The sequence below is a fragment of the Hippopotamus amphibius genome, chromosome X (assembly GCF_030028045.1).
Source record: "Hippopotamus amphibius kiboko isolate mHipAmp2 chromosome X, mHipAmp2.hap2, whole genome shotgun sequence".
NCBI classification, from domain to species: domain Eukaryota; kingdom Metazoa; phylum Chordata; class Mammalia; order Artiodactyla; family Hippopotamidae; genus Hippopotamus; species Hippopotamus amphibius.
In genome coordinates, this window is record NC_080203.1 from 33124262 (window position 1) to 33140244 (window position 15983).

Genomic DNA, 15983 nt, shown 5'->3' on the forward strand with positions numbered 1-15983 from the left:
CAAACAGGATCTTGCTTTGATGGATGTCATAGAATGTTCTGCCTATGTTTTCCTCTAGGAGTTTTATGGTGTCTGGCCTTACATGTAGGTCTTTAATCCATTTGGAGTTTATTTTTGTGTATGGTGTTAGGAAGTGTTCTAATGTCATTCTTTTACATGTTGCTGTCCAATTTTCCCAGCACCACTTATTGAAGAGGCTGTCTTTTTTCCATTGTATATTCCTGCCTCCTTTGTCAAAGATAAGGTGCCCATATATGTTTGGGCTTACTTCTGAGTTCTCTATTCTATTCCATTGATCTTCCTTTCTATTTTTGTGCCAGTACCATACTGTCTTGATCACTATGGCCTTGTAGTATAGTTTGTAGTCAGGAAGCCTGATTCCACCGACTCCATTTTTCCTTCTCAAGATTGCTTTGGCTATTTGGGGTCTTTTGCATTTCCATACAAATCGTAAGATTTCTTGCTCTAGTTCTGTGAAAAATGCCATTGGTCATTTGATTGGGATTGCATTGAATCTGTAAATTGCTTTGGGTAGTACAGTCATTTTCACAATGTTGATTCTTCCAATCCAGGAACATGGTATGTCCCTCCATCTGTTTGTGTCGTCTTTGATTTCATTCATCAATGTCTTAAAGTTTTCTGCATACAGATCTTTTGCCTCCTTAGGCAGGTTTATTCCTAGGTATTTTATTCTTTTGGTTGCAATGGTGAATGGGAGAGTTTCCTTAATTTCTCTTTCTGCTCTTCCGTTGTTAGTGTATAGGAATGCAAGAGATTTCTGTGCATTAATTTTGTATCCTGCTACTTTACTAAACTCATCAATTAGTGCTAGCAGTTTTCTGGTAGAGTCTTTAGGGTTTTCTATGTATAATATCATGTCATCTGCAAAGAGTGACAATTTGACTTCTTTTCCAATTTGGATTCCTTTTATTTCTTTTTCTTCTCTGATTGCTGTGGCTAAAACTTCCAAAACTATGTTGAATAATAATGGTGAGAGTGGACACCCTTGTCTTGTTCCTGTTCTTAGAGGGAATTCTTTCAGTTTTTCCCCGTTTAGAACGATGTTGGCTTTTGGTTTCTCATATATGGCTTTTATTATGTTGAGGTAATTTCCTTCTGTGCCCATTTTCTGAAGAGCTTTTATCATCAATGGATGTTGAACTTTGTCAAAAGCTTTTCCTGCATCTATTGAGATGATCATATGGTTTTTATCCTTCAAGTTGTTGATATGATGTATCACGTTGATTGATTTGCGTCTATTGAAGAATCCTTGCATCCCAGGGATAAACTCCACTTGATCATGGTGTATGATTTTTTTAATGTGCTGTTGGAGTCTGTTAGCTAGTATTTTGTTGAGGATTTTTGCATCTGTATTCATCAGGGATATTGGCCTGTAATTTTCTTTTATTGTAACATCTTTGCCTGGTTTTGGTATCAGGGTGATGGTGGCCTCGTAGAATGAGTTTGGGAGTGTTCCTCCTGCTGTATTTTGGAAGAGTTTGAGAAGGATAGGTGTTAGCTCTTCTCTAAATGTTTGATAGAATTCGCCCATGAACCCATCTGGTCCTGGGCTTTTGTGTGTTGGGAGATTTTTAATCACTGCCTCAATTTCCGTACTTGTGATTGGTCTGTTCATGGTTTCTATTTCTTCCTGGTTCAGTCTTGGAATATTCCCACTGTTCTTTTCGTGTCTCCTCTTGTAGCTAAGTCTTCCATGAATCTAAGTTCCCCTGAGTTTTCTTAATTATTTCCATTGTTTTAACTATCATCTCTCTAGAAATGTATTCTAATTAACTGCTCTAGTTCTGTATCTCTAGTGGATATAGTCCCAACCAGAAACGACATGCCTGGAGGGAGGTGGGGGGGCGCAAAGTGGGTGAAGGGGGTCAAAAGGTACAAACTTTCAGTTATAAATAAGTCATGGGGATGTAAGGTACAGCATGGTGACTATAGTTAATAATATTGTATTGCAAATTTGAAAATTGCTGAGAGTAGATCTTAAAAGTCCTCATCATGAGAAAAAAAAAATTTGTAACTACGTATGGTGATGGATGTCAACTAGACTTATTGTGGTGATCATTTCCCAATGTATGCAAATATCAAATCATTTTATGTTGTATACTTAATATAATAGTATGTGTCAATTAAACCTCGATAAAAAAATTTTTAAATGACTTGGCTAAAACATGACTCTGCATCAAAATTTCTCTAATGCCTTTCCCCTTTATTAGAAAAAAATACATTATTTCCTTCTTCCAGTCTCAGTACAAAAAAATCAGAAAGTACATACAAGGAAAAGAATATAATAACCCCCATAATCTTATGCATGAAAGGATAATCACGGTTACTATCTTACTGTATAGTTTTCCTTATTATTTCTCTGTATGTGTGTATATATATGTGTGTGTGTGTTTATTGTGGGGGGGATCATAATACCGTTTTGTAACCTATCATGAACATCTTTCCATTTAAACACATGAAATCATGTATTGTTTTTGAAAGAGTGTGGAGTATTCAATTATATACTCATATAATATATTTAACCAAATTACTGATGTTGGGACTTTATTTCCAATTTACTGATATGACAAAGAGTGATTATATGAATCTCATTGCTTGTATCACACGTATGACCCTTATCACACGCGCTTGGTAGAGTGGTGACTTGAGATTTGACATACCTCCTCAAAATGATTTTATAAATTTTGAGACCAGATCTTATATTTCTTTGTCTCTCATAGAGTTTAGCACTGGCCTTGCATATGGGAAATATGCAATAAATATTTGTTGATTGAATGGACAGATGAGGTTCTCATCCCCAGGCAATCACTGATCTGCTTTCTATCACTATAGATTCATTTTCATTTTCTAGAATTTTATATAAATGGAATCATACGGTATGTACCCATTTTTGTGTGGCATCTTTTACTTAGAATAACTATTTTGAGATTTATCTAGGTTGTTGTGTATATCGTGTTGTAGCAATTTGGTGGGGAGACAGACAACTGTTGTGTACCATTTCCTGTAGAAGCCGGCCAATAAAGCCTCTCCGTCACAGAGTATATCACAGAGTATTCTGAGCCTTTGACGCATACGTGCCTGCCTGCTTGATCTCTCCTCTTGAATACCTCACTCACAAAGGCAACATGTCTCAAATGGAGCTCTTTATGCAATGCAACCCCGCCCCCCCAAAACAAACAAATAAACAGACCCTCCTCCAAAACCTAGTTGCTTCAGTCTTTCCCAGGATAGTAAATCACATCATCTTTCAACAAGTTGAATGGGTCTTGCTAGTTGCTGGGTCATCCTCTTGAATATATCTCTGTTCCATCTGCCTTTTTTTCTGTCTCTACTGCCACCACCCTATTCCAAGCTCCATCATTGCTTGTCTGCCTACTGCAGCTTTCTTACCAGTCTCCCTGCTTTTGCCTTTGCCCCGTCCAACTCAGAGAAGTCATGGTGATTCTCAAACATACATTGCCTCTTATCACTCTTATGCTTAAAACCCCTCAATGGTATCCCTTACACTCATCCTATAGTTCTTTTTTTAGAACCCTTTGATTCCAGAGTACCCAGGACATTTTTGATTTCTAACCCTCCAAATTTGAGCTCCTGTAAGAATTAAGTGCGTAGGAGCTGTGTTGAGAAGTCAGCTCTGAAGTTTTGACAGAAGAGGGCAGGTTTAGAATCTTCCCAGAGTCCTGCACACAAAATTGAGTTAGTGTAGTTTATGGCTAGTGTGATCCTTGATGTTAGAAAATCTGTACAGATCCTTTAGATCCTTTTCTGGCTTCAAGCTTGATCTTGACCTCTCCTTGAAGCCCAGCTAAGAGCTCACTTATCTGACTAAGGGGATGAAACATGTTGGTTTCTCTTCGCTTAGCAAGTGTGTGTTTATTTCTGTATTTAAACACACACCCCACCCCACCCATATATATATATATATATGTTTTGGTGACTTGTCTAGACTATTTTGTGAGCCACAGGGGAATGGAAACCTTTCTCCTTAGTCTGTTCCTTATTTCACACTCAGGAGTGAGTAAGGGGCTAAGCAGACCCCCTGTGGACTCTCTATAAATACTGCTTCCATTCAGTAACAGACCAGATGAGTGTTTCAAAGAAATGCAAATTGAGCAGAGAGGTCAAAAAAGGTGTCCTAATACTTCTCAATTTCTTCTTTAATCAGAGTTAATGCAATAGAAACCTTTTGGTTTCACATCTATTAGGCACACAGCAGGCTGGCAAATGCTTCCTGAGGGACTAGGCCTCAGCCAGCCGTGGCTGGATGCTTTTTGGTGTATGTGCGTGTGTACATGCATGTCCACATCTGCCTGCATGATCTCTGTCTTGTTGAGTTTCTATAAATATATAATTACATTGGTCTTGTCAAACTGTCGGGGGACATGGTAGACAGAATTCTAAGATGACCTCCAAGATTCTTGCCCTCCCACGTACATACCCAGTATATTCCCTTCCCCTTTAAGTATAGTTGAGACTTGTGGATGTGCTTGGTGACCACTCTGATGATTAGGTTACTTTATGTGACAACAGTGAAGAGATTTTGAAGATGTAATTAAAGTCCCTTCTGGAGGAGAGAGAAGTTCTCCTGCTGACCATGATGAAACAGCCCTGTTGTAAGCTGAGTATGGATGGGGCAGTCTCTAGAGCCTGTAGATACCCAGGGTGTCAGTCCTACAACCCTGAGGAATTGAATCCAGACAACCACCTGAATGAGCTTGAAAGAAGACTCTGAGCTCCACATGGGAACGCAGCCTGGCCAACACCTTGATCGCAGCTTTATGAGACCCTGAGCATTGCATCCAGCTCAGCTACACCTGCACTCCTGACCCCCAGAAGCTGAGATAATACACGTGTGTAGTTTTAGGCCAGTACCAGGTTTGTGGCAATTTGTTATGCAGCAATTAACAGTAACTAATACAGAAGATATCCAGCTGGCATTTAAAATTTTTCCCGTTATATTAGTTTGCTAGAGCAGGCACAACAAACTACCATGGACTGGATGGCTTAAACAACAATAAACAGTAAACAGAAATTTATTTTCTCATAGTTATCACAGAGGCTGTGTGTCCGAGATCAAGGTGTCAACAGGTTTGGTTTCCTCTGAGGCCTCTTTGCTTGGCTTGCAGGTGACCGCCTTTCCCCTATGTCCTTATATGGTCAGCGTGTATGCCTGTGTGTGTCTGAATCTCTTCTACTTAAGAGGACAACAGTCATATGTGATTAGGGCCCACTCTAAAGACCTCATTTTAATTAGTTGTTTAAATAATGTATCTCCAAATAACATTACATTCTGAGATACTAGGGGTTAAGATTTCAACATATGAATTTTGAAGGGGGGGGTAAGATTCAGCCCATAATAGCCATCATCATTTTCTGTATTCTTTTCACTACTAATATTTTGTTTTGACTTGTTTTCTTATTCCTTGAACTTCTGTTACATCTCTCCATTCTTTAGACTTTTACTGTACTATTGTATTCCAAATACTTTTTCTAATTCTTCACATTTTGGGCTACAGGTTAACTTGTAACATTCCTTATAATTACATCCCTAGCTTCCAGTGGCCAGTCATTCTGACAGTAATGAAAACATTGCATTACATTTATACATATTTTTTACAAGTTTACAAGGTACTTTCACATGACATTTTTTTTTGAAACCTAGAACAATGTTGTGAGGCAGATCAGGCCAATATCATTATTACCCCACTGTAAATTCAGGAAGACACACTCAAGAGAGGTGATGGGGTTAACTTAATGTCACATAGCTCATAAGTGTCTTCTGACTCCAAGTCAGAGTGCTCCGTCCACTAGATTAACTATTCAAAGCATTCTAACTCAAACAGCAATGAATTCCTACTGAATAAGTCTCTTTGTAACATACCTTATTCCTATCCCATTGTTCAAATGCAGATTCTATAATCGCCCCCATTCTTGCTCTGTATCTGAAGGGTTTTCTCATAGCGTGAATTGGGGCCTCTAGGGCCACACCTGATTATCCCATTTTCTTGTTATTTCTGTTTGAGAACTTATTGTAAAACTATCCCACTTGAACCTTTTTATGGCAGGGATGAAGCAATGACTTGGGCCTATATCCACTCAGTTGTATTTACTTATTTATTTTTAACTTAATGTGCCAGATTTTTCATACACGCTGAAATCAATTGCTTTAAACACAACTCCTCAATGAGACGGTAACCTCCTGTAACAGGTGCTTTCCACCTAAGAGGCATTTTGTGTTAATAGCACAGGTATACGGAGATGATTATTGAATAAGCATGCTGGAGAAGCCAATGAACGCATGCCTGTTAACAAAGGTGAACTGTGTTGAATCCACTGACAGGCAAAAGATAATATGGAAAATTCCACATGCATTCGGAGTTCTTCCTTACCTCTTTACCATTTTGATAAAGCCTAACAATGTGGCGATAGCTTCAGTTCTTGCAAGTTTGACTGATTAATTTCAAAGTTACATGAAACGCACTACTAGAATTTCAGTGTATGGAATTTTAAATATCAAGTCAGCAGTGCTGAGCTCTCAGATGCCTGATGGGTTTACTGGTAGGCAAAGGGAGAAATATTAGGAAACATAAAGAATTACAGTGCCCACACTCACCCCATCATTTCCTTAACCAAACAAAACAAAAACCAGTGAGTAAAATGGTTGCTAAGAGCACCGTTCCCATTATTTTTCCTAGGAGAAGCGTGGAATTATAAGCAGAAAAGGCAAAAGAAGAGGTGTAAGAAGGTGGCCCCAGGCTGTAACCGTCAAGAAGGCAAAGAATGAATAGAAGACCTGCAAGGGGGAAAAACAGGCTTGACTGGGGTTTTTGTTGGGGGCTTGGCTGACGGAACAGGAGAGAAGAATAGCAGTTCCACCAGTTTGGAAGGAGTGCTGCACAGCGGCTAAGAGCTTGTGCGCTGGAATCACACTGCATGGGATCCTGGGTGCTGCTCTACCCCTTACGGATTGTATCACCTTGGGCAACTAGTTTGACCTTTACGCCTCAGTTTTGTCACTTGTGAAATGGAGATAATACCACCGTGAACCTTGTGGAGTAGCTGTGACAGTTCAGTGAGTTAATAATTCAGCGGTGGGTTCTAAGCAAGACGCTCGGTGAAACGCTGAAGTGCCGTGTTTGTTTTTCTTCCTCTTTCTTAATGGTCTGTACCTCCCGTAGATGGGGGGAAGAGATGAAGCGCCCGTCGCATCCGAAGAGTGATGAACAGTTGTGTGACAGCCTGGGTCGGGCTGATTTTGAGATGCGCGCCCCACCGAGGTGAAGCGGCTTGAGGGCACACCTTGTGCCCGGGCCCTCTGTGACTATGAGGGGCCGCGACCACGGCAGGCAGGGCGCACCGGGGGCCCTCCCCTTGGCGGGCGCGCTGTGTCCCTGGATACTTGATGGTTTTCACCTCTTCTGCCTCCTGGGCACTAGAGGCCATGTGTGCTCCAAGTTGAGCGTCCCGGTTTCGGAGGCATGAGGGCCACCGGGAGGTCACTCCGCCTCGGGGCCCCTCCTCGCCACGCACCGCCGGCCGCGGAGTTGTGCTCGGACCCTACACACGGTCCTAGCCCCAGCTCCCCCGCCTCCCGCGCAGGCGCCGCCGGGGCCACCCCCGCCGCCATGTTTCCCCCGCCCGCGCACTCCCTCCCCCTCCCCCTCCCCCTCCCCTCCTCAACCGGGCTCCCGCCCCCTCCCCCGCCCCCCCACCCCCCGGTGAGGTCAGGCGGAGGCTCCGCCGCTGCGGCCGCAGCAGCTCGGCTCCTGTTCCGGGGAAGCGTGGGACGGGGCTTTTGAAATAAGTGGAGCGGCGTTCGGGTTAGGGTCCGTGCTCTCCGCCTGCGGGAGAGCGAGGCGAAGTGACCGCGGCGAGCGAGGGGTGCGGAGGATTGGGGGCCGGTGGCTTGCAGCAGGACGGAGCCCCGGCTGCGCCGCGCGACTCGCTCTTCGGCCCTCGGAGCGCAGCAGCCGGCGGACGGGCGGCGGGACGCCTGGACGCGGCAAACAAGGTGAGGCAGGGTCCTGAAGTGGCTGCGGCTCCATCAGCCGCCTCCGCGCCCCTGGGACCCGGCGAGGCCAGGCGGTGCGCGGTAAGGAGTTGCGATCGGCACCAGGGGCAGAGGGACAGGGGACTACCTTCGCTCTTTGCACGCCCCCTCACCCCCCAACCCATTTTCTTTCGCTTGCGGGTGTGCGCCCTCATCCCTGCACCTTCTCTTCCCTACCTCCCGGACTCGCCGGCTCCGCCAGTCGCCTGGGCTCTTTGAGGACCACTGTACCTAGTTTTCCTTTGCTTCTTTGTTATCCCTCTAAGATCTTCTGCTCCGGGCTGTCGCTGCCCTTGACGGTCTGGGGTCCCTCTGCCCACCTCGGCCCCCACTGTCTCTTGCCTCCTAACAGTTTCTGCTTTGTGCCTCCCAACCCATCCCTCCCCCAGAATCTTCTAACTTGGGAGGCTCGCTGCTGGCTGCCGAGTCAGGAGCACACTCCTCTCTTCCTCGAAGCTTTTAACTCTGCTTTGAACGTCTTCATCTCTAAAAGTCTTGGCTGCTTTGGATTGATCACAGTTGTCTAATGATTTTGTTGGAAGCTTACAGTCTAGTCCACTACGGTGTGCTGAAAGTGATGGCAATGATTTTCTAGTAAATATCAGGCTAAGGAACTTGAAAGTTTCTTTCTAGTTTTCAGTAACTTAGTCCAAGAACCGCAGCCACTTAGAATGTATGTATGTATGTTTGTATTTAATCCTAGCACATGGTCCTGAATCTGATTCTTCCCACGCTGCCAAGCAGGGCAGAGAAAGAGAGAGAGAGAGAGAGACAGAGAGAGAGAGACAGAGTGTGTGGGAGGGACTTTGATGCCTGGCTCCATTTCTCCTGAAAACTGGGGTGTTCATCGTTTTAATGCAGTCAGAGGACTAGTGGTTTGGGATAAAGTCACTCAAGTTAGCATAGGCTGGTTACTAAGCACACTGAATGGGAACTGACAGACTCTGCAGTTTACAACTGTCTCTGTTGGGAAGGCCCCTGCTTTTTTTTTTTTTTTAAAGAAGCCACAATTTCTTACTGCAGATCTCATATTTGTATACACCCTTAAGAAGCAGAATTTAAAAACCATGCCAAAGAGATGACTTTTCTGTGGATTGGGGATTAGTTTGCTGCAGTGGATTTCACACAGTACCAGCGATATCGCCTTCTTCCCATGCAGTTTGCCCTGTTAGCTCTGATACTAAGGTTCGTTTACTCACTTTCATGCTCTAATTAGTGCGTGAAGAAAATTGAATGAAGAAGCTGAAAGTGGAGGCAAATACAGTGAACTAGCACATGCTGACCTTGGTGGCTGTGTTCTTCGAAATGGGCTATATCCAGTGTTCAAGTCTGAAAACTGAGAAAAATGAAATAATCCATTAAGCAGTTATGACATCATTTTACATTTAAAAAATATTAGCTGCCTTATCTACACGTTTTTTTTATTAATATCCTTATACTTAACAGTGATAGAATTGTTTGCTTGGTGTGTGACCAGGTGTTGCCATTGACATAGTGTGCACTAATTGGCAATCATCTCAGAAGAAACCGAGTTGTGAATGAAGGTGGTGGCTAAATTTCACTCTCCTGGGATCACGTTTTTGGCAGTGAGACAATGCACGTAGTTTCTGCTGCGACATCGAATGATGTATTTTTAAAATAGATAAATAAGAGCCTCAAATTCCCAAGGCTTTTAATCTGCCATTTTTTTTAAGCACTCTTTAAAAAAAAAAGGTGGTATGACAGTATCGAGTTTAAGGTGATGTTCTGAGGACAGTGGTTTTCACAAGAATATTAAAGTCTGTTGAACATCAGTTTAGTTATATGGCTTACAAATGATTTGTAATTTCCTTCATTCATGTGGTAAATTTCTGACTTCACTTTAGTTCTTTTATAAATGGGATATAGGAGGGAAAGGGGATTTATACCAATAGGCCCACCCTTCTAAATCTGTAATTTTCTTGACAACCCTTTCTGGAAAGATATACAAACTTGCCAGCTGTTTCAAAGAAAAGAGTTTATGTTATTATGCCATTTTTTCCTTTTGTAGTTATTACTGATACCAAGTCTAAGCTAACATTGCCCTAATATGAACTATTTATGTTTGCCAGGAAAAAAAATAAAGGTGGATATGAGTTTGTCTTAAGCATTTTGCTCTGAATCTTTAGAATGTTACTCAAAATGGACTTGATAATCCACCTGGTACACCTAGAAGTTATCAAACTGGCTGTTTGTGTTGTTAATAAACATAATTGCAGTTTGTTGTTGAATTCTCTTCTTGTTCATTTCTTTACATTTTAAATTACTCTTCTTCTTGTAATGTGACTTACGTTAGCGGAATGAAACTAACCAATTTTCAAATTGTTTCATTTTATTGATGTTTAATAAACTGTTACAACCTCCTCAAAATATTTTTTCTTAAATCCATTGGTTGAAACTGGTATACTTTCACTGCCGTGAACTAGCACAACAATTTGTCAGGTATCATCAGATTTCAGAAAATGTAGAAAGAATTTTGAAAAAAGAACAGCTCTAGAGAAAACATCTCAAAATTAGGAAAAACAAAAGGCTTTCTGAAGTTACTGACATTCATAGCAATCAGCCTTTAAATATATTCTTCATTCATTTAGTAATTTATTTTACAAAATCTGGTGAGCATCTTCTCTTTGCCAGGCCCTACGCACAATGATAAACCTTAAGAGGCATGATCCTCGCTCTTCTAGAGCCTCACAGAAGTTATATTCCACCAAAGGATATAGACAATAAACAAGGAAACAACTGAAGAAGATCCTTCTAGATGGCAGGACAACAATGATGGGAACACTGTAAGATGGAGAACTGGGACGGGCCTGTTTAGCAAGGGTGGTCTGGAAAGGTCTCTCAGCAAGGGTGGTCTGGAAGGGTCTCTCAGCGAAGGTGACCTTTGAACAGAGACATGAAAGAAGAGAGATTGAGCTTACCTTGTCAGCTTACCTTGTCAAGAGCAGAGAGAAGAGTAAGAGTCAAGGCCTGGAGGCAGAAAAACAAACTTGAGATGTTTGAGGAACAGAAAACAAGCCAGGATGGATGGAGCCTAGTCAGCAGTGTGTGAGGAGTGGTTAAAGGTGTTAGGGAGCCTGGAAGGAGTCAGATGATAGGTAATGCAGGGCCTGGAGATTCTGAGAAATGATTTGAGTTTGGTTCTCTGAACAGTGGGAAGCCACTGAAGAGTCTTTGTTACTTTTCTGTGGAAGATCAGTGACTAAAAAAAATGAGTGGATGTCAATAACATTTGTTTTGCAGAGGACAAATAGAATATTTAGCTACTCAGTTGTTTACATTAAGACCTTTGATATGTATGCTGAATAAATGTGTAATTCACTTCTTCCACTCTGCTTAGATAAGGAGATAGGGGAATGGGAACTCTGAGGTGAGGATGTTACAGAGCAGTTGTTTCCACTGTCACATTGTCTCCTGTGCCCTGAGGTAAGTTGTCACCAGCCTCATTAAAGATCAGATCATCGTTCAACTTAAGAATTTGTTTTTCAAAGGATGATGTTTTATTTGCTCATAGAAATATACTTTGGAAGATTGGAAATTTCATTTGCATATGAAGGAATAACTTAGGCTTTAGAAATGGGCTTTGGGATTTTAAGAGGAGTTTGCCATGTCCCTTTAGCTGTTGCCTTCTCCAACATTTTCAAATGGCCATACCTTTATTGTTTGAGAGATTAGAGTTTTCTCTATTCCTTGAGGATTAAATGAATTTAGACTTGGCATTTATTTTGTTGCCCTGAGCCCTTGCTTGAAAGCCGTCCAGCTCTGAGGTCTAATTGGCCCCACATAGGAATGCAGATCGTCGTTGACATTCCATAGGGATAAATCCTAATATTGTGAGGCAGAAACCTGCAAAATAACCTTCAGGGACTCCTGCAGGGTCCAATTCCAGCTCCTCAACTTAACACGCAAGGATTCTCCATGATGTGACCCAGGCCTACTATCCCCCTTGCCCTTATTATTCTCTTACACAAATCCTCTGTTGCTTCAAACGGACTTTTACCTAGCTTGGAACGTTTGTACTTAACATTATTCTTGGCATAGAGTAGGTGCACAGTAACGGCTTTTTGAACAGATGCCATGCCATCATCCTTTTCGAAAGCCCTCCCTTTTCCTTTCTGTCCTTGCAAATCCCAATACTAGTCAAGGAAGAGGTGGAATCGGATATCCTATTACACCATCCCCCACTGACCTGATCTCGTCCGTCCTCTGAATGTGAACAGCAGTCACACAGACTTGCCATGCATGTCATCATTATGTTCCTTTGATGCCAGGCCGTTTTCCCACTGGTCTCTGGCTGCATGAAGGCAACCTGGGCCCTGTCTGTTTCGCTCCTTGTTGTCTTTCAAGCACCTGGCACATGGTATATCTTCCATAAATAGTTGTTAAATAACCAATAAATGCTGCCTTGTGCTGTTTCTCCTATTATTGCTTTGGATCCTTAAATTGTTTAGTACTGTTTTACTCTTTACATGTTTGTCTAGTGTCATCAAGCGGTTTCTGAGAGAGGTCACAGAGCATCGTTGTTAAGAGCACAATTGTGGTGCTAGGCTGCCTGGGTTCCAGTTCAGGCTAGGAGACTTATTAGCTGGGGGATACTGGGTGAGTTAGTTCACCTCTCTGTACCTCACAGTTTTCATCTGTAAAATAGGGATAAGAGAACTTTCGTCTTAGAGTACTTAGAAGGATTAAATGAGTTAGTTACATCTAAAATTTGTTGTTTGCAATTTTTAATTTAAAAAGGTGTGATGAAAATTTTATTTGGTAAGCTAGGTGCCAAAACTCAGGTGGTGACAAAATTTGACTTGGACTCATGCGAGGGTATTTTGTAGCCTTTATTCTACTTAATGTTAATATTTATTTGGTTTTGTTGTAGAACTAGTAATGTGTTTACGTGCCAGTGCCTCACACCATGCTGGGTTATTACGTAATATATGGTACATGCAGGTTACTGCCTATCTAAAAGTCTGGATGTTTTTGAATTTGGAAACACATCTGGCACCAAGGTTTTCAGATAAGGGATTGTATACCTTACATAAAAGTGCTTAAATCAGGGCCTTGCACTTAGTAAGTCGTTGCTGTTGGTTGTGATTAGGGAGGGAAATAAACTATTTTATCCTTCCCAATACCTCGCTCATAATGGTTACCATGTAAATACATGCTGATTTATTCATACAACAGCTCTGGATAGAGGGCCGGCTGTATGAGCCTCACTTTATCTCAGGAAAGCAGCTATGGCTGGGTCGTGTGGTTGAAATGAGCTGAGACCCCAGTCTTTCAATACTCTTTCATCTGGTACCAGTAAAAGTATTTGTTTTTTGTTTTTCTTTTGTTATTTAAAACAAAGCATGCTTTTTTTTAGGGCGAGTCTTTTGGGAGGGGGTAGTAGAGAGGATGCAGTTAAGAATTTAATATGATTAGACACATTCTTGGCAGTTGTTAAACATTTCTTGAACTCCTCGTGTATATAGAAATCTGTACTAGAAGCAAGAGAAAGGTATAAAACAAATGAGGCGTGGTTCCTGGACTTCAGTAGTTTCAGCATCATGCGTGGGTACACAGGAACATGGGTGTCCATTACAATTGCTTATTTTCCTCTGTAAGTTTGAAATCGTTAATATTAAAAATGTGTCAAGGAAAACACAAGAGTCAATTGAAAACTTGACTTAGCGTTCCCTAAATGGAAGTGGTTTTTAGTCACATTAACCACCTCCTACCCCCTGCAATATTATCTCTGTATGACATCCTGGCAGCCTTTTCTTTCTTTCTTTTTTTTTTTTTTAAATGGTAGCTGCACTTTTTTTTTTTTTTGGCTTCGTTGGGTCTTTTTTTTTTTAATTTCTTTTTTAAAAAATATTTTATTTACTATTATTATTGGCTGCATTGGGTCTTTGTTGCTGCACAGGCTGACTCTAGTTGCAGAGAGCAGGGGCTACCCTTCGTTGTGGTGCGCGGGCTTCTCAGTGTGGTGGCTTTTCTTGTTGCAGAGCACAGGCTCTAGGCGTGTGGGTTTCAGTAGTTGTGGCATGAGGGCTCAGTAGTTGTGGCTGATGGGCTCTAGAGCACAGGCTCAGTGGTTGTGGCACACGGGCTTATTTGCTCTGCGGCATGTGGGACCTTCCTGGACCAGGGATTGAACCCATGTCCCCTGCATTGGCAGGTGGATTCTTAACCACTGTGCCACCAAGGACGCCCTGCGTTGGGTCTTCATTGCTGCACGTGGGCTTTCTCTAGATGTGGTGAGTGGGGGCTACTCTTTGTTGCGGTGGCTTCTCTTGTTGCAGTGGCTTCTCATTGTGGAGTGGGCTCTTGGAGTGCGGGCTTCAGTAGTTGTGCTGTGGGGGCTCAGTAGTTGTAGCTCGCGGGCTGTAGAGCACAGGCTTAGTAGTTGTGGCGCACAGGCTTAGTTGCTCTGCGGCACATGGGATCTTCCTGGACCAGGGATCAAACCCATGTCCCCTGCATTGGCAGGAGGATTCTCAACCACTGTGCCACCAGGGAAGTCCCCTGGCAGCCTTTTCCTTCCAACTAAACTAAGCAAAATATGGTTTTTATTGTTCTCCCTTATCAATATTTATAAATCATAATCGGTAGATTTCATAATTGGTATATTTTCTTTGTCCTTTTTCTTTTGTGGGTTTTAGAGTAACTGTGTGTCTCAGAAGGTTTTTCTGGAATGTTCTTGGAGTTGAAAACTAGTCCTTGAAGCCATTCTGCTAATTCATTCAACGAATACTTATGAAGTACCTATTATATTCCTGACATTGTACTAGTTCAAACAAATAGAATCTCTGTCCAGTGCTCTTTGCCTCAAACTGGAGCACACTGGGTATACTGGATGAGCAGGGTGGCAACACAATTATGTGTACCAGGAGCTACCAAATAAAGCAGCCTGTGTTTTCTTGAAGGCTTTATTTTACACAAAGATTTAGAGGAACATTCACTGGTAGCTAATTTTAAATAATTACCAATATTGAAATTCAAATACATTGTGCTTTAGAACGCAGTATTCATAATGAAAATTTGAGGTAGAACGCAGGACTCCAGAGAAAGTCTGCCTGCAAGGGCAGCTATGGTAACCCTGGGGTGACCCTTTGAAACACACTGAGGCCACACTGCTGTTTGAGTCTGTTCCTTTCGTCAAATGCCCATACATTTTCATAGCCTTAAAATCCCATAATGACCTACAGAAAAGGCAATAGACGTCCATCTCTCCCCCCTCTGTTGCATAATTTCTTTTAGTTCAAGGGAACACTCTGGTTGTTTGATGATGATATGAATGTTAAAATGTGCTGAGTGCTTGCCGAGCTCCTAATGTTGGGGAGTGGTAGCTAAGATTGATAGGGAAGGGCTTGCCAAGGGACTGCTGTCTTCAGAAGAGAGGTTGCCAGAACATAAAGACCGTGAACTTAAAGCAGCACAGTGGATGGGCTCAAAGCTTTGCCCCCATCCTATGCACACTTGCTTGCGTCACTGACTGAAGTTAACTTTTGCTAACTTTGAAGTTGCTTTTGTTTATAATGCATTCACTATACAAACTGCTTTGTCAGTTGCTGGCTTCTGAAATATTTAATAATAGAGGAAAGTTATCAAGGCTCGTGCTTTGAGGTTGATAAAAGGTTTCTGGGGTTTGAGATGGTTTTGGAAATGGGCAGGCAGCACCCCAGAGGTATGCCTGTTACAAAGCAGTGACTTGCTTTCCTCCAAATGAGAAAGATGAAGAGAAAGGCAGGTGAAGAAAGGGGGTGAAAGTAAATGGAGTAAGTCAAACACTAAATCTTCCAACTGGTTTTTATTATTGCTGTCCCACTCCAGACACAGTTCCCAGGGCCTGACCTTACTGTAATGTGTTATTGCCTGAAGATCATGAGGACATGGGTATAGAGGGGTGATTAAG

The 15983-nt window shown here is 42.2% G+C and overlaps 1 protein-coding gene across 5 annotated transcripts in view; it reads left to right on the top strand.

The window, feature by feature from the left end:
• The window catches only part of KLHL13 (kelch like family member 13), a 300973-nt gene that overhangs the window by 116505 nt on the left and 168485 nt on the right, over positions 1–15983 (top strand). For 2 of the 5 annotated variants that reach the window (XM_057718340.1, XM_057718338.1), the window contains exon 1: positions 7761–8032. The exons of 2 other annotated variants lie outside the window; for them this stretch is intronic. The gene's annotated coding sequence lies outside the window, so the exon portion shown is untranslated. Of the gene's footprint in view, positions 1–7760; positions 8033–15983 lie in introns of those variants that run through there. One more of the 5 variants, XM_057718342.1, reaches the window with a different exon arrangement.